Below are 23,505 nucleotides of genomic sequence, written 5' to 3' on the forward strand. Positions count from 1 at the left end.
TTGTATAGCTTCTCTTTATGACGTATAACGTTATGAACTATTACGTTATAACACATAACGTTATATTGCATCACTATATGACGTATAACGTCATATTGCATGACTATAGGACGTATAACGTTATATTGCATCACTACATGACGTATAACGTTATATTGCATCACTACAGGACGTATAACGTTATATTGCATCACTACATGACGTGTAACGTTATATTGCATCACTATAGGACGTATTACGTTGTATACTATTACGTTATAACGTATAACGTTATACTGCATCACTATATGACGTATAACGACATATTGCATTACTAAATTACGTACAACGTTATATAGCTTCTCTTTATGACGTATAACTTTATGATCTATTACGTTATGACGCATAACGTTATATTGCATCCCTATATGACGTATAACGTCATATTGCATGACTATAGGACGTATAACGTTATATTGCATCACTATATGACGTATAACGTTATATTGCATCACTGTAGGACGTATTACGTTATATACTATTACGTTAGAACGTATAACGTTATATTGCATCACTATAAGACGTATAACGTTATATTGGATCACTATAGGACGTATTACGTTATGATCTTTAACGTCATACCGTGTAACGATATATTGCATCACTATATGATGTATAACGTTACAGTGCATCACTGTATGACGTATAACGTAATATACTATTACGTTATAACGTATAACGTTGTATTGCATCACTATATGACGTATAACGTTATTTTGCATCACTATATGACGTATAACGTTATATTGAATTACTAAATGACGTATAACGTTATATTGTATTACTAAATGACGTATAACGTTATATAGCTTCCCTTTATGACGTATAACGTTATGAACTATTACGTTATAACGTATACGTTATGAACTGTTACGGTATAACGTATAACGTTATATTGCATCACTATATGTCGTATAACGTTATATTGCATCACTAAAGATCGTATAACGTTATATACTATTACGTTATAACGTACAACGATGTATTGCATCACTATAGGACGTATAACGTTATATTGCATCACTACATGACGTATAACGTTATATACAATTACGTTGTGGAGGAATAACGTTATATTGCATCACTATATGACGTATAATGTTATAGCGCATCACTGTATGACGTATAACGGTATATACTATTACGTTATAACGTATATCGTTATCTTTCATCACTATAGGACGTATAACGATATATTGCATTACTAAATGACGTATAACGTTATATAGATTCTCTTTATGACGTATAACTTTATGATCTATTACATTATGACGTATAACGTTATATTGTATTACTAAATGACGTATAACGTTATATTGCATCACTATAGGACGTATTACGTTATATACTATTACGTTATAACGTATAACGTTATACTGCATCACTATATGACGTATAACGATATATTGCATGACTATAGGACGTATAACGTTATATTGCATCACTACATGACGTATAAGCTTATATTGCATCACTATAGGACGTATTACGTTATATACTATTACGTTATAACGTATAACGCTATACTGCATCACTATATGACGTATAACGATATATTGCATTACTAAATGACGTATAACGTTATGTAGCTTCTCTTTATGACGTATAACTTTACGATCTATTACGTTATGACGTATAACGTTATATTGCATCACTATATGACGTACAACGTTATATGCATCACTATAGGACGTATTACGTTATATACTATCACGTTATAACGTATAATGTTATACTGCATCACTATATGACGTAGAAAGTTGTATTGCATTCCTAATTGACGTATAACGTTATATAGCTTCTGTTTATGACGTATAACGTTATATTGCATCACTATAGGACGTATTACGTTATATACTATAACGTTATAACGTATAACGTTATACTGCATCACTATATGACGTATAACGAAATATTGCATTACTAAATGACGTATAACGTTATATATCTTTTCCTTATGACGTGTAACGTTATGAAATATTACGTTATAACGTATAACGTTATATTACATCACTATATGACGTATAACGTCATATTGCATGACTACAGGACTTATAACGTTATATTGCTTCACTACATGACGTATAACGTTATATTGCATCACTATAGGACGTATTACGTTATATACTATTACGTTATGACGTATAACGTTATACTGCATCACTATATGACGTATAACGATATATTGCATTACTAAATGACGTATAACGTTATATAGCTTCTCTTTATGACGTGTAACGTTATGAACTATTACGTTATAACGTATAACGTCATATTGCATCACTACATGACGTATAACGTCATATTGCATGACTACAGGACTTATAACGTTATATTGCATCACTATAGGATGTAATACGTTATGATATATTACGTTATTACGTATAACGTTTTATTGCATAACTATATGACGTATAACGTTATATACTATAACGTTATGAATTAATATCGTTATATTGCATCACTATATGACGTATAACGTTATATTGAATTACTAAATGACGTATAACGTTATATTGTATTACTAAATGACGTATAACGTTATATAGCTTCCCTTTATGACGTATAACGTTATGAACTATTACGTTATAACGTATACGTTATGAACTGTCACGTTATAACGTATAACGTTATATTGCATCACTACATGACGTGTAACGTTATATTGCATCACTATAGGACGTATTACGTTGTATACTATTACGTTATAACGTATAACGTTATACTGCATCACTATATGACGTATAACGATATATTGCATTACTAAATGACGTATAACGTTATATAGCTTCTCTTTATGACGTATAACGTTATGAACTATTACGTTATAACGTATAACGTTATATTGCATCACTATATGACGTATATCGTCATATTGCATGACTATAGGACGTATAACGTTATATTGCATCACTATAAGACGTATAACGTTATATTGGATCACTATAGGACGTATTACGTTATGATCTTTAACGTCATAACGTGTAACGTTATATTGCATCACTATATGGCGTATAACGTTATATACAATTACGTTGTGGAGGAATAACGTTATATTGCATCACTATATGACGTATAACGTTATAGTGCATCTCTGTATGACGTATAACGTTATATGCTATTACGTTATAACGTATAACGTTGTATTGCATCACTATAGGACGTATAACGTTATATTGCATCACTATATGACGTATAACGTTATAGTGCATCACTGTATGACGTATAACGATATACTATTACGTTATAACGTATAACGTTGTATTGCATCACTATAGGACGTATAACGTTATAGTGCATCACTGTATGACGTATAACGGTATATACTATTACGTTATAACGTATAACGTTATCTTTCATCACTATAGGACGTATAACGTTATATTGCATCACTACATGACGTATAACGTTATATTGCATCACTATAGGACGTATTACGTTATATACTATCACGTTATAACGTATAACGTTATATTGCATCACTATAGGACGTATAACGTTATACTGCATCACTATATGACGTGTAACGTTATATACTATAACGTTATGAATTATTATCGTTATATTGCATCACTATATGAAGTATAACGCTATATTGCATTACTAAATGACGTATAACGTTATATAGCTTCTCTTTATGACGTATAACGTTATGAACTATTACGTTATAACGTATAACGTTATGAACTCTTACGTTATAACGTATAACGTTATATTGCATCACTATATGACGTATAACGTCATATTGCATGACTATAGGACGTATAACGTTGTGTTGCATCACTATAGGACGTATTACGTTATATACTATTACGTTAGAACGTATAACGTTATATTGCATCACTACATGACGTGTAACGTTATATTGCATCACTATAGGACGTATTACGTTGTATACTATTACGTTATAACGTATAACGTTATACTGCATCACTATATGACGTATAACGATATATTGCATTACTAAGTGACGTATAACGTTATATAGCTTCTCTTTATGACGTATAACGTTATGAACTATTACGTTATAACGTATAACGTTATATTGCATCACTATATGACGTATAACGTCATATTGCATGACTATAGGACGTATAACGTTATATTGCATCACTATAAGACGTGTAACGTTATATTGGATCACTATGGGACGTATTACGTTATGATATTTAACGTCATAACGTGTAACGTTATTTTGCATCACTATATGACGTATAACGTTATATACAATTACGTTGCGGAGGAATAACGTTATAGTGCATCACTGTATGACGTATAACGTTATATACTACTATGTTATAACGTATAACGTTAGCTTGCATCACTATATGTCGTATAACGTTATATTGCATCACTACTGATCGTATAACGTTATATACTTTTACGTTATAACGTATAACGTTGTGTTGCATCACTATAGGACGTATAACGTTATATTGCATCACTATATGACGTATAACGTTATATACAATTACGTTGAGGAGGAACAACGTTATATTGCATCACTATATGACGTATAACGCCATATTGCATGACTATAGGACGTATAACGTTATATTGCATCACTACATGACGTATAACGCTATACTGCATCACTATAGGGCGTATTACGTTATGAACTATTACGCTATAACGCATAACGTTATATTGCATCACTATATGATGTATAACGTCATGTTGCATGACTATAGGACGTATAACGTTATATTGCATCACTACATGACGTATAACGTTATATTGCATCACTATAGGACGTATTACGTTATATACTATCACGTTATAACGTATAACGTTATATTGCATCACTATATGACGTATAACGATATATTGCATTACTAAATGACGTATAACGTTATATAGCTTCTCTTTATTACGTGTAACGTTATGAACTATTACGTTATAACGTATAACGTTATATTGCATCACTATATGACGTATAACGTCATATTGCATGACTATAGGACGTATAACGTTATATTGCATTACTACATGACGTATAACGTTATATTGCATCACTATAGGACGTATTACGTTATATACTATTTCGTTATAACGTATAACGTTATGCTGCATCACTATAGCACCTATAACGTTATATCGCATTACTGAATGAAGCATTACGTTATATAGCTTCTCTTTATGACGTGTAACGTTATGAACTATTACGTTATAACGTATAACGTTATATTGCATCACTATAAGACGTATAACGTCATATTGCATGACTACAGGACGTATAACGTTATATTGCATCACTATAGGATGTAATACGTTATGATATATTACGTTATTTCGTATAACGTTTTATTGCATCACTATATGACGTGTAACGTTATATACTATAACGTTATGAATTATTATCGTTATATTGCATCACTATATGAAGTATAACGCTATATTGCATTACTAAATGACGTATAACGTTATATAGCTTCCCTTTATGACGTATAACGTTATGAACTATTACGTTATAACGTATAACGTTATGAACTATTACGTTATAACGTATAACGTTATGAACTGTTACGTTATAACGTATAACGTTATATTGCATCACTATATGACGTATAACGTCATATTGCATGACTATAGGACGTATAACGTTATATTGCATCACTACATGACGTGTAACGTTATATTGCATCACTATAGGACGTATTACGTTCTATACTATTACGTTATAACGTATAACGTTATACTGCATCACTATATGACGTATAACGATATATTGCATTACTAAATGACGTATAACGTTATAGGGTTCTCTTTATGACGTATATCGTTATGAACTATTACGCTATAACTCATAACGTTATATTGCATCACTATAGGACGTATTACGTTATATACTATCACGTTATAACCTATAACGTTATATTGCATCACTATATGACGTATAACGATATATTGCATTACTCAATGACGTATAACGTTATATAGCTTCCCTTTATGACGTATAACGTTATGAACTATTACGTTATAACGTATAACGTTATGAACTATTACGTTATAACGTATAACGTTATGAACTGTTACGTTATAACGTATAACGTTATATTGCATCACTATATGACGTATAACGTCATATTGCATGACTATAGGACGTATAACGTTATATTGCATCACTACATGACGTGTAACGTTATATTGCATCACTATAGGACGTATTACGTTCTATACTATTACGTTATAACGTATAACGTTATACTGCATCACTATATGACGTATAACGTCATATTGCATGACTATAGGACGTATAACGTTATATTGCATCACTACATGACGTATAACGTTATATTGCATCACTATATGACGTATAACGTCATATTGCATGACTATAGGACGTATAACGTTATATTGCATTACTGCATGACGTATAACGTTATATTGCATCACTATAGGACGTATTACGTTATATACTATTACGTTATAACGTATAACGTTATGCTGCATCACTATAGCACCTATAACGTTATATCGCATTACTGAATGACGCATAACGTTATATAGCTTCTCTTTATGACGTGTAACGTTATGAACTATTACGTTATAACGTATAACGTTATGAACTATTACGTTATAACGTATAACGTTATGAACTGTTACGTTATAACGTATAACGTTATGAACTGTTACGTTATAACGTATAACGTTATATTGCATCACTATAGGACGTATTACGTTCTATACTATTACGTTATAACGTATAACGTTATACTGCATCACTATATGACGTATAACGATATATTGCATTACTAAATGACGTATAACGTTATAGGGTTCTCTTTATGACGTATAACGTTATGAACTATTACGTTATAACGTATAACGTTATATTGCATCACTATATGACGTGTAACGTCATATTGCATGACTATAGGACGTATAACGTTATATTGCATCACTACATGACGTATAACGCTATATTGCATCACTATAGGACGTATTACGTTATATACTATTTCGTTATAACGTATAACGTTATACTGCATCACTATAGCACGTATAATGTTATATCGCATTACTGAATGACGTATAACGTTATATAGCTTCTCTTTATGACGTATAACGTTATGAACTATTACGCTATAACGCATAACGTTATATTGCATCACTATATGACGTATAACGTCATGTTGCATGACTATAGGACGTATAACGTTATATTGCATCACTACATGACGTATAACGTTATATTGCATCACTATAGGACGTATTACGTTATATACTATTACGTTATAACGTATAACGTTATACTGCATCACTATATGACGTATAACGATATATTGCATTACTAAATGACGTATAACGTTATATAGCTTCTCTTTATGACGTATAACGTTATGAACTATTACGTTATAACGTATAACGATATATTGCATCACTATATGACGTATAACGTCATATTGCATGACTATAGGACGTATAACATTATATTGCATCACTACATGACGTATAACGTTATATTGCATCACTATAGGACGTATTACGTTATATACTATTACGTTATAACGTATAACGTTATACTGCATCACTATATGACGTATAACGATATATTGCATTACTAAATGACGTATAACGTTATATAGCTTCTCTTTATGACGTGTAACGTTATGAACTATTACGTTATAACGTATAACGTTATATTGCATCACTATATGACGTATAACGTCATATTGCATGACTACAGGACTTATAACGTTATATTGCATCACTATAGGACGTATTACGTTATATTGCATCACTACATGACGTATAACGTTATATTGCATCACTATATGACGTATAACGTCATATTGCATGACTACAGGACTTATAACGTTATATTGCATCACTATAGGACGTATTACGTTATATACTATCACGTTATAACGTATAACGTTATATTGCCTCACTATATGACGTATAACGATATATTGCATTACTAAATGACGTATAACGTTATAAAGCTTCTCTTTATGACGTGTAACGTTATGAACTATTACGTTATAACGTATAACGTTATATTGCATCACTATATGACGTATAACGTCATATTGCATGACTATAGGACGTATAACGTTATATTGCATTACTACATGACGTATAACGTTATATTGCATCACTATAGGACGTATTACGTTATATACTATTACGTTATAACGTATAACGTTATGCTGCATCACTATAGCACCTATAACGTTATATCGCATTACTGAATGACGCATAACGTTATATAGCTTCTCTTTATGATGTGTAACGTTATGAACTATAACGTTATAACGTATAACGTTATATTGCATCACTATATGACGTATAACGTCATATTGCATGACTACAGGACGTATAACGTTATATTGCATCACTATAGGATGTAATACGTTATGATATATTACGTTATTACGTATAACGTTTTATTGCATCACTATATGACGTGTAACGTTATATACTATAACGTTATGAATTATTATCGTTATATTGCATCACTATATGAAGTATAACGCTATATTGCATTACTAAATGACGTATAACGTTATATAGCTTCTCTTTATGACGTTTAACGTTATGAACTATTACGTTATAACGTATAACGTTATGAACTATTACGTTATAACGTATAACGTTATGAACTGTTACGTTATAACGTATAACGTTATATTGCATCACTATATGACGTATAACGTCATATTGCATGACTATAGGACGTATAACGTTGTATTGCATCACTATAGGACGTATTACGTTATAACGTATAACGTTATATTGCATCACTATATGACGTATAACGTTATATTGCATCACTATATGACGTATAACGATATATTGCATTACTAAATGACGTATAACGTTATATAGCTTCTCTTTATGACGTATAACGTTATGAACTATTACGTTATAACGTATAACGTTATATTGCATCACTATATGACGTATAACGTCATATTGCATGACTATAGGACGTATAACGTTGTATTGCATCACTATAGGACGTATTACGTAATATACTATTACGTTAGAACGTATAACGTTATATTGCATCACTACATGACGTGTAACGTTTATTATTGCATCACTATAGGACGCATTACGTTGTATACTATTCGTTATAACGTATAACGTTATACTGCATCACTATATGACGTATAACGATATATTGCATTACTAAATGACGTATAACGTTATATATCTTCTCCTTATGACGTGTAACGTTATGAAATATTACGTTATAACGTATAACGTTATATTGCATCACTATATGACGTATAACGTCATATTGCATGACTACAGGACGTATAACGTTATATTGCATCACTATAGGATGTAATACGTTATGATATATTACGTTGTTACGTATAACGTTTTATTGCATAACTATATGACGTATAACGATATACTATAACGTTATGAATTAATATCGTTATATTGCATCACTAAATGACGTATAACGTTATATTGTATTACTAAATGACGTATAACGTTATATTGCATCACTATAGGACGTATTACGTTATATACTATTACGTTATAACGTATAACGTTATACTGCATCACTATATGACGTATAACGATATATTGCATGACTATAGGATGTATAACGTTATATTGCATCACTATATGGACGTATAAACGATATATGCATCACTATAGGACGTATTACGTTTATATACTATTACGTTATAACGTATAACGTTATACTGCATCACTATATGACGTATAACGATATATTGCATTACAAAATGACGTATAACGTTATATAGCTTCTCTTTATGACGTATAACGTTATGAACTATTACGTTATAACGTATAACGTTATATTGCATCACTATAGGACGTATAACGTTATATTGCATCACTATAGGACGTATAACGTTATATTGCATCACTACATGACGTATAACGTTATATTGCATCACTAATAGGACGTATTACGTTTATATACTATTACGTTATAACGTAATAACGTTATACTGACATCACTATATGACGTATAACGATATATTGCATTACTAAAGGACGTATAACGTTATATAGCTTCTCTTTATGACGTGTAACGTTATGAACTATTACGTTATAAAGTATAACGTTATGAACTATTACGTTATACGTATAACGTTATGAACTGTACGTTATAACGTATAACGTTATATTGCATCACTAAATGTCGTATAACGTCATATTGCTTGACTATAGGACGTATAACGTTATATTGCATCACTACATGACGTGTAACGTTATATTGCATCACTATAGGACGTATTACGTTCTATACTATTACGTTATAAACGTATAACGTTATACTGCATCACTATATGACGTATAACGATATATTGCATTACTAAATGACGTATAACGTTATAGGGTTCTCTTTATGACGTATAACGTTATGAACTATTACGTTATAACGTATAACGTTATATTGCATCACTTTATGACGTATAACGTCATATTGCATGACTATAGGACGTATAACGTTGTATTGCATCACTATAGGACGTATTACGTTATATACTATTACGTTAGAACGTATAACGTTATATTGCATCACTACATGCCGTGTAACGTTATATTGCATCACTATAGGACGTATTACGTTGTATACTATTACGTTATAACGTATAACGTTATACTGCATCACTATATGACGTATAACGATATATTGCATTACTAAATGACGTATAACGTTATATAGCTTCTCTTTATGACGTATAACGTTATGAACTATTACGTTATAACGTATAACGTTATATTGCATCACTATATGACGTATAACGTCATATTGCATGACTATAGGACGTATAACGTTATATTGCATCACTATAAGACGTGTAACGTTATATTGGATCACTATAGGACGTATTACGTTATATTGCATCACTACATGACGTGTAACGTTATATTGCATCACTATATGACGTATAACGTTATATACAATTACGTTGTGGAGGAATAACGTTATAGTGCATCACTGTATGACGTATAACGTTATATACTACTACGTTATAACGTATAACGTTAGCTTGCATCACTATATGTCGTATAACGTTATATTGCATCACTACTGATCGTATAACGTTATATACTTTTACGTTATAACGTATAACGTTGTATTGCATCACTATATGACGTATAACGTTATATACTATTACGTTGAGGAGGAATAACGACATATTGCATGACTATAGGACGTATAACGTTATATTGCATCACTACATGACGTATAACGTTATATTGCATCACTATAGGACGTATTACGTTATATACTATTACGTTATAACGTATAACGTTATACTGCATCACTATATGACGTATAACGATATATTGCATTACTAAATGACGTATAACGTTATATAGCTTCTCTTTATGACGTGTAACGTTATGAACTATTACGTTATGACGTATAACGTTATATTGTATCACTATATGACGTAAAACGTCATATTGCATGACTATAGGACGTATTACGTTATATACTATCACGTTATAACGTATAACGTTATATTGCATCACTATATGACGGATAACGATATATTGCATTACTAAATGACGTATAACGTTATATAGCTTCTCTTTATGACGTGTAACGTTATGAACTATTACGGTATAACTTATAACATTATATTGCATCACTATATGACTTATAACGTCATATTGCATGACTATAGGACGTATAACGTTATATCGCATTACTGAATGACCTATAACGTTATATAGCTTCTCTTTATGACGTATAACGTTATGAACTATTACGCTATAACGCCTAACGTTATATTGCATCACTATATGACGTATAACGTCATATTGCATGACTATAGGACGTATAACGTTATATTGCATCACTACATGACGTATAACGTTATATTGCATCACTATAGGACGTATTACGTTATATACTATTACGTTATAACGTATAACGTTATACTGCATCACTATATGACGTATAACGAAATATTGCATTACTAAATGACGTATAACGTTATATATCTTCTCCTTATGACGTGTAACGTTATGAAATATTACGTTATAACGTATAACGTTATATTGCATCACTATATGACGTATAACGTCATATTGCATGACTACAGGACGTATAACGTTATATTGCATCACTATAGGATGTAATACGTTATGATATATTACGTTGTTACGTATAACGTTTTATTGCATAACTATATGACGTATAACGATATACTATAACGTTATGAATTAATATCGTTATATTGCATCACTAAATGACGTATAACGTTATATTGTATTACTAAATGACGTATAACGTTATATTGCATCACTATAGGACGTATTACGTTATATACTATTACGTTATAACGTATAACGTTATACTGCATCACTATATGACGTATAACGATATATTGCATGACTATAGGACGTATAACGTTATATTGCATCACTACATGACGTATAACGTTATATTGCATCACTATAGGACGTATAACGTTATATTGCATCACTACATGACGTGTAACGTTATATTGCATCACTATAGGACGTATTACGTTCTATACTATTACGTTATAACGTATAACGTTATACTGCATCACTATATGACGTATAACGATATATTGCATTACTAAATGACGTATAACGTTATAGGGTTCTCTTTATGACGTATAACGTTATGAACTATTACGTTATAACGTATAACGTTATATTGCATCACTTTATGACGTATAACGTCATATTGCATGACTATAGGACGTATAACGTTGTATTGCATCACTATAGGACGTATTACGTTATATACTATTACGTTAGAACGTATAACGTTATATTGCATCACTACATGCCGTGTAACGTTATATTGCATCACTATAGGACGTATTACGTTGTATACTATTACGTTATAACGTATAACGTTATACTGCATCACTATATGACGTATAACGATATATTGCATTACTAAATGACGTATAACGTTATATAGCTTCTCTTTATGACGTATAACGTTATGAACTATTACGTTATAACGTATAACGTTATATTGCATCACTATATGACGTATAACGTCATATTGCATGACTATAGGACGTATAACGTTATATTGCATCACTATAAGACGTGTAACGTTATATTGGATCACTATAGGACGTATTACGTTATGATATTTAACTTCAAAACGTGTAACGTTATAATGCATCACTATATGACGTATAACGTTATATACAATTACGTTGTGGAGGAATAACGTTATAGTGCATCACTGTATGACGTATAACGTTATATACTACTACGTTATAACGTATAACGTTAGCTTGCATCACTATATGTCGTATAACGTTATATTGCATCACTACTGATCGTATAACGTTATATACTTTTACGTTATAACGTATAACGTTGTATTGCATCACTATATGACGTATAACGTCATATTGCATGACTATAGGACGTATAACGTTATATTGCATCACTACATGACGTATAACGTTTTATTGCATCACTATATGACGTATAACGTTATATACTATAACGTTATGAATTAATATCGTTATATTGCATCACTATATGACGTAGAACGTTGTATTGCATTACTAATTGACGTATAACGTTATATAGCTTCTCTTTATGACGTATAACGTTATGAACTATTACGTTATAACGTATAACATTATATTGCATCACTATATGACGTATAACGTCATATTGCATGACTATAGGACGTATTACGATATATACTATTACGTTATAACGTATAACGTTATACTGCATCATTATATGACGTATAACGATATATTGCATTACTAAATGACGCTTAACGTTATATAGCTTCTCTTTATGACGTGTAGCGTTATGAACTATTACGTTATAACGTATAACTTTATATTGCATCACTATATGACGTATAACGTCATGTTGCATGACTATAGTACGTATAACGTTATATTGCATCACTACATGACGTATAACGTTATATTGCATCACTATAGGACGTATTACGTTATATACTATCACGTTATAACATATAACGTTACATTGCATCACTATATGACGTATAACGATATATTGCATTACTAAATGACGTATAACGTTATATAGCTTCTCTTTATGACGTGTAACGTTATGAACTATTACGTTATAACGTATAACGTTATATTGCATCACTATATGACGTATAACGTCATATTGCATGACTATAGGACGTATAACTTTATATTGCATTGCTACATGACGTATAACGTTATATTGCATCACTATAGGACGTATTACGTTATATACTATTACGTTATAACGTATAACGTTATGCTGCATCACTATAGCACCTATAACGTTATATCGCATTACTGAATGACGCATAACGTTATATAACTTCTCTTTATGACGTGTAACGTTATGAACTATTACGTTATAACGTATAACGTTATATTGCATCACTATATGACGTATAACGTCATATTGCATGACTACAGGACGTATAACGTTATATTGCATCACTATAGGATGTAATACGTTATGATATATTACGTTATTACGTATAACGTTTTATTGCATCACTATATGACGTGTAACGTTATATACTATAACGTTATGAATTATTATCGTTATATTGCATCACTATATGAAGTATAACGCTATATTGCATTACTAAATGACGTATAACGTTATATAGCTTCCCTTTATGACGTATAACGTTATGAACTATTACGTTATAACGTATAACGTTATGAACTATTACGTTATAACGTATAACGGTATGAACTGTTACGTTATAACGTATAACGTTATGAACTGTTACGTTATAACGTATAACGTTATATTGCATCACTATATGACGTATAACGTCATATTGCATGACTATAGGACGTATAACGTTATATTGCATCACTACATGACGTGTAACGTTATATTGCATCACTATAGGACGTATTACGTTCTATACTATTACGTTATAACGTATAACGTTATACTGCATCACTATATGACGTATAACGATATATTGCATTACTAAATGACGTATAACGTTATAGGGTTCTCTTTATGACGTATAACGTTATGAACTATTACGTTATAACGTATAACGTTATATTGCATCACTATATGACGTATAACGTCATATTGCATGACTATAGGACGTATAACGTTATATTGCATCACTACATGACGTATAACGCTATATTGCATCACTATAGGACGTATTACGTTATATACTATTACGTTATAACGTATAACGTTATACTGCATCACTATAGCACGTATAATGTTATATCGCATTACTGAATGACGTATAACGTTATATAGCTTCTCTTTATGACGTATAACGTTATGAACTATTACGCTATAACGCATAACGTTATATTGCATCACTATATGACGTATAACGTCATGTTGCATGACTATAGGACGTATAACGTTATATTGCATCACTACATGACGTATAACGTTATATTGCATCACTATAGGACGTATTACGTTATATACTATTACGTTATAACGTATAACGTTATACTGCATCACTATATGACGTATAACGATATATTGCATTACTAAATGACGTATAACGTTATATAGCTTCTCTTTATGACGTATAACGTTATGAACTATTACGTTATAACGTATAACGTTATATTGCATCACTATATGACGTATAACGTCATATTGCATGACTATAGGACGTATAACGTGATATTGCATCACTACATGACGTATAACGTTATATTGCATCACTACATGACGTATAACGTTATATTGCATCACTATAGGACGTATTACGTTATATACTATTACGTTATAACGTATAACGTTATGCTGCATCACTATAGCACCTATAACGTTATATCGCATTACTGAATGACGCATAACGTTATATAGCTTCTCTTTATGACGTGTAACGTTATGAACTATAACGTTATAACGTATAACGTTATATTGCATCACTATATGACGTATAACGTCATATTGCATGACTACAGGACGTATAACGTTATATTGCATCACTATAGGATGTAATACGTTATGATATATTACGTTATTACGTATAATTTTTTATTGCATCACTATATGACGTGTAACGTTATATACTATAACGTTATGAATTATTATCGTTATATTGCATCACTATATGAAGTATAACGCTATATTGCATTACTAAATGACGTATAACGTTATATAGCTTCTCTTTATGACGTATAACGTTATGAACTATTACGTTATAACGTATAACGTTATGAACTATTACGTTATAACGTATAACGTTATGAACTGTTACGTTATAACGTATAACGTTATATTGCATCACTATATGACGTATAACGTCATATTGCATGACTATAGGACGTATAACGTTGTATTGCATCACTATAGGACGTATTACGTTATATACTATTACGTTATAACGTATAACGTTATATTGCATCACTATATGACGTATAACGTTATATTGCATCACTATATGACGTATAACGATATATTGCATTACTAAATGACGTATAACGTTATATAGCTTCTCTTTATGACGTATAACGTTATGAACTATTACGTTATAACGTATAACGTTATATTGCATCACTATATGACGTATAACGTCATATTGCATGACTATAGGACGTATAACGTTGTATTGCATCACTATAGGACGTATTACGTAATATACTATTACGTTAGAACGTATAACGTTATATTGCATCACTACATGACGTGTAACGTTATATTGCATCACTATAGGACGCATTACGTTGTATACTATTACGTTATAACGTATAACGTTATACTGCATCACTATATGACGTATAACGATATATTGCATTACTAAATGACGTATAACGTTATATAGCTTCTCTTTATGACGTATAACGTTATGAACTATTACGTTATAACGTATAACGTTATATTGCATCACTATAAGACGTGTAACGTTATATTGGATCACTGTAGGACGTATTACGTTATGATATTTAACGTCATAACGTGTAACGTTATATTGCATCACTATATGACGTATAACGTTATATACAATTACGTTGCGGAGGAATAACGTTATAGTGCATCACTGTATGACGTATAACGTTATATACTACTACGTTATAACGTATAACGTTAGCTTGCATCACTATATGTCGTATAACGTTATATTGCATCACTACTGATCGTATAACGTTATATACTTTTACGTTATAACGTATAACGTTGTATTGCATCACTATAGGACGTATAACGTTATATTGCATCCCTATATGACGTATAACGTTATATACAATTACGTTGAGGAGGAATAACGTCATATTGCATGACTATAGGACGTATAACGTTATATTGCATCACTACATGACGTATAACGTTATATTGCATCACTATAGGACGTATTACGTTATATACTATTACGTTATAACGTATAACGTTATACTGCATCACTATATGACGTATAACGATATATTGCATTACTAAATGACGTATAACGTTATATAGCTTCTCTTTATGACGTGTAACGTTATGAACTATTACGTTATGACGTATAACGTTATATTGTATCACTATATGACGGATAACGATATATTGCATTACTAAATGACGTATAACGTTATATAGCTTCTCTTTATGACGTGTAACGTTATGAACTATTACGGTATAACTTATAACATTATATTGCATCACTATATGACGTATAACGTCATATTGCATGGCTATAGGACGTATAACGTTATATCGCATTACTGAATGACGTATAACGTTATATAGCTTCTCTTTATGACGTATAACGTTATGAACTATTACGCTATAACGCCTAACGTTATATTGCATCACTATATGACGTATAACGTCATATTGCATGACTATAGGACGTATAACGTTATATTGCATCACTACATGACGTATAACGTTATATTGCATCACTATAGGACGTATTACGTTATATACTATTACGTTATAACGTATAACGTTATACTGCATCACTATATGACGTATAACGATATGTTGCATGACTATAGGACGTATAACGTTATATTGCATCACTACATGACGTATAACGTTATATTGCATCACTATAGGACGTATTACGTTATATACTATTACGTTATAACGTATAACGTTATGAACTGTTACGTTATAACGTATAACGTTATATTGCATCACTATATGACGTATAACGTCATATTGCATCACTATAGGACGTATTACGTTATATACTATTACGTTATAACGTATAACGTTATGAACTGTTACGTTATAACGTATAACGTTATATTGTATTACTAAATGACGTATAACGTTATATTGCATCACTATAGGACGTATTACGTTATATACTATTACGTTATAACGTATAACGTTATACTGCATCACTATATGACGTATAACGATATATTGCATGACTATAGGACGTATAACGTTATATTGCATCACTACATGACGTATAACGTTATATTGCATCACTATAGGACGTATTACGTTATATACTATTACGTTATAACGTATAACGTTATACTGCATCACTATATGACGTATAACGATATGTTGCATTACTAAATGACGTATAACGTTATATAGCTTCTCTTTATGACGTATAACGTTATGAACTATTACGTTATAACGTATAACGTTATATTGCATCACTATATGACGTATAACGTCATATTGCATGACTATAGGACGTATAACGTTATATTGCATCACTACATGACGTATAACGTTATATTGCATCACTATAGGACGTATTACGTTATATACTATTACGTTATAACGTATAACGTTATGAACTGTTACGTTATAACGTATAACGTTATATTGCATCACTATATGACGTATAACGTCATATTGCATGACTATAGGACGTATAACGTTATATTGCATCACTACATGACGTGTAACGTTATATTGCATCACTATAGTGCGTATTACGTTCTATACTATTACGTTATAACGTATAACGTTATACTGCATCACTATATGACGTATAACGATATATTGCATTACTAAATGACGTATAACGTTATAGGGTTCTCTTTATGACGTATAACGTTATGAACTATTACGTTATAACGTATAACGTTATATTGCATCACTTTATGACGTATAACGTCATATTGCATGACTATAGGACGTATAACGTTGTATTGCATCACTATAGGACGTATTACGTTATATACTATTACGTTAGAACGTATAACGTTATATTGCATCACTACATGCCGTGTAACGTTATATTGCATCACTATAAGACGTATTACGTTGTATACTATTACGTTATAACGTATAACGTTATATTGCATCACTATATGACGTATAACGTTATATTGCATCACTATATGACGTATAACGATATATTGCATTACTAAATGACGTATAACGTTATATAGCTTCTCTTTATGACGTATAACGTTATGAACTATTACGTTATAACGTATAACGTTATGAACTGTTACGTTATAACGTATAACGTTATATTGCATCACTATATGACGTATAACGTCATATTGCATGACTATAGGACGTATAACGTTGTATTGCATCACTATAGGACGTATTACGTTATATACTATTACGTTAGAACGTATAACGTTATATTGCATCACTATATGACGTATAACGTTATATTGCATCACTATATGACGTATAACGATATATTGCATTACTAAATGACGTATAACGTTATATAGCTTCTCTTTATGACGTATAACGTTATGAACTATTACGTTATAACGTATAACGTTATATTGCATCACTATATGACGTATAACGTCTTATTGCATGACTATAGGACGTATAACGTTATATTGCATCACTATAAGACGTGTAACGTTATATTGGATCACTATAGGACGTATTACGTTATGATATTTAACTTCAAAACGTGTAACGTTATAATGCATCACTATATGACGTATAACGTTATATACAATTACGTTGTGGAGGAATAACGTTATAGTGCATCACTGTATGACGTATAACGTTATATACTACTACGTTATAACGTATAACGTTAGCTTGCATCACTATATGTCGTATAACGTTATATTGCATCACTACTGATCGTATAACGTTATATACTTTTACGTTATAACGTATAACGTTGTATTGCATCACTATATGACGTATAACGTCATATTGCATGACTATAGGACGTATAACGTTATATTGCATCACTACATGACGTATAACGTTTTATTGCATCACTATATGACGTATAACGTTATATACTATAACGTTATGAATTAATATCGTTATATTGCATCACTATATGACGTAGAACGTTGTATTTCATTACTAATTGACGTATAACGTTATATAGCTTCTCTTTATGACGTATAACGTTATGAACTATTACGTTATAACGTATAACATTATATTGCATCACTATATGACGTATAACGTCATATTGCATGACTATAGGACGTATTACGATATATACTATTACGTTATAACGTATAACGTTATACTGCATCATTATATGACGTATAACGATATATTGCATTACTAAATGACGCTTAACGTTATATAGCTTCTCTTTATGACGTGTAGCGTTATGAACTATTACGTTATAACGTATAACTTTATATTGCATCACTATATGACGTATAACGTCATATTGCATGACTACAGGACGCATAACGTTATATTGCATCACTACATGACGTATAACGTTATATTGCATCACTATAGGACGTATTACGTTATATACTATTACGTTATAACGTATAACGTTATACTGCATCACTATATGACGTATAACGATATATTGCATTACTAAATGACGTATAACGTTATATAGCTTCTCTTTATGACGTATAACGTTATGAACTATTACGTTATAACGCATAACGTTATATTGCATCACTACATGACGTATAACGTTATATTGCATCACTATAGGACGTATTACGTTATATACTATTACGTTATAACGTATAACGTTAGACTGCATCACTATATGACGTATAACGATATATTGCATTACTAAATGACGTATAACGTTATATAGCTTCTCTTTATGACGTATAACGTTATGAACTATTACGTTATAACGTATAACGTTATATTGCATCACTATATGACGTATAACGTCATATTGCATGACTATAGGACGTATAACGTTATATTGCATCACTACATGACGTATAACGTTATATTGCATCACTATAGGACGTATTACGTTATATACTATTACGTTATAACGTATAACGTTATCTTTCATCACTATAGGACGTATAACGTTATATTGCATCACTATATGACGTATAACGTTATATTGCATCACTATAGGACGTATTACGTTATATACTATCACGTTATAACGTATAACGTTATATTGCATCACTCTATGACGGATAACGATATATTGCATTACTAAATGACGTATAACGTTATATATCTTCTCTTTATGACGTGTAACGTTATGAACTATTACGTTATAACGTATAACGTTATATTGCATCACTATATGACGTATAACGTCATATTGCATGACTACAGGACGTATAACGTTATATTGCATCACTATAGGATGTAATACGTTATGATATATTACGTTATTACGTATAACGTTTTATTGCATCACTATATGACGTATAACGTTATATACTATAACGTTATGAATTAATATCGTTATATTGCATCGCTATATGACGTATAATGTTATACTGCATCACTATATGACGTAGAACGTTGTATTGCATTACTAATTGATGTATAACGTTATATAGCTTCTCTTTATGACGTATAACGTTATGAACTATTACGTTATAACTTATAACATTATATTGCATCACTACATGACGTAGAACGTCATATTGCATGACTATAGGACGTATAACGTTATATTGCATCACTACATGACGTGTAACGTTATATTGCATCACTATAGGACGTATTACGTTGTATACTATTACGTTATAACGTATAACGCTATACTGCATCACTATATGACGTATAACGATATATTGCATTACTAAATGACGTATAACGTTATATAGCTTCTCTTTATGACGTATAACGTTATGAACTATTACGTTATAACGTATAACGTTATATTGCATCACTATATGACGTATAACGTCATATTGCATGACTATAGGACGTATAACGTTATATTGCATCACTATAAGACGTGTAACGTTATATTGGATCACTATAGGACGTATTACGTTATGATATTTAACTTCAAAACGTGTAACGTTATAATGCATCACTATATGACGTATAACGTTATATACAATTACGTTGTGGAGGAATAACGTTATAGTGCATCACTGTATGACGTATAACGTTATATACTACTACGTTATAACGTATAACGTTAGCTTGCATCACTATATGTCGTATAACGTTATATTGCATCACTTCTGATCGTATAACGTTATATTGCATCACTATAGGACGTATTACGTTATATTGCATCACTATAGGACGTATTACGTTATATACTATCACGTTATAACGTATAACGTTATGCTGCATCACTATAGCACCTATAACGTTATATCGCATTACTGAATGACGCATAACGTTATATAGCTTCTCTTTATGACGTGTAACGTTATGAACTATAACGTTATAACGTATAACGTTATATTGCATCACTATATGACGTATAACGTCATATTGCATGACTACAGGACGTATAACGTTATATTGCATCACTATAGGATGTAATACGTTATGATATATTACGTTATTACGTATAACGTTTTATTGCATCACTATATGACGTGTAACGTTATATACTATAACGTTATGAATTATTATCGTTATATTGCATCACTATATGAAGTATAACGCTATATTGCATTACTAAATGACGTATAACGTTATATAGCTTCTCTTTATGACGTATAACGTTATGAACTATTACGTTATAACGTATAACGTTATGAACTATTACGTTATAACGTATAACGTTATGAACTGTTACGTTATAACGTATAACGTTATATTGCATCACTATATGACGTATAACGTCATATTGCATGACTATAGGACGTATAACGTTGTATTGCATCACTATAGGACGTATTACGTTATATACTATTACGTTAGAACGTATAACGTTATATTGCATCACTATATGACGTATAACGTTATATTGCATCACTATATGACGTATAACGATATATTGCATTACTAAATGACGTATAACGTTATATAGCTTCTCTTTATGACGTATAACGTTATGAACTATTACGTTATAACGTATAACGTTATATTGCATCACTATATGACGTATAACGTCATATTGCATGACTATAGGACGTATAACGTTGTATTGCATCACTATAGGACGTATTACGTAATATACTATTACGTTAGAACGTATAACATTATATTGCATCACTACATGACGTGTAACGTTATATTGCATCACTATAGGACGCATTACGTTGTATACTATTACGTTATAACGTATAACGTTATACTGCATCACTATATGACGTATAACGATATATTGCATTACTAAATGACGTATAACGTTATATAGCTTCTCTTTATGACGTATAACGTTATGAACTATTACGTTATAACGTATAACGTTATATTGCATCACTA

The sequence above is a fragment of the Bombus terrestris genome, unplaced genomic scaffold (genome assembly GCF_910591885.1).
Source record: "Bombus terrestris unplaced genomic scaffold, iyBomTerr1.2, whole genome shotgun sequence".
In the NCBI taxonomy this organism is placed as follows: Eukaryota; Metazoa; Arthropoda; class Insecta; order Hymenoptera; family Apidae; genus Bombus; species Bombus terrestris.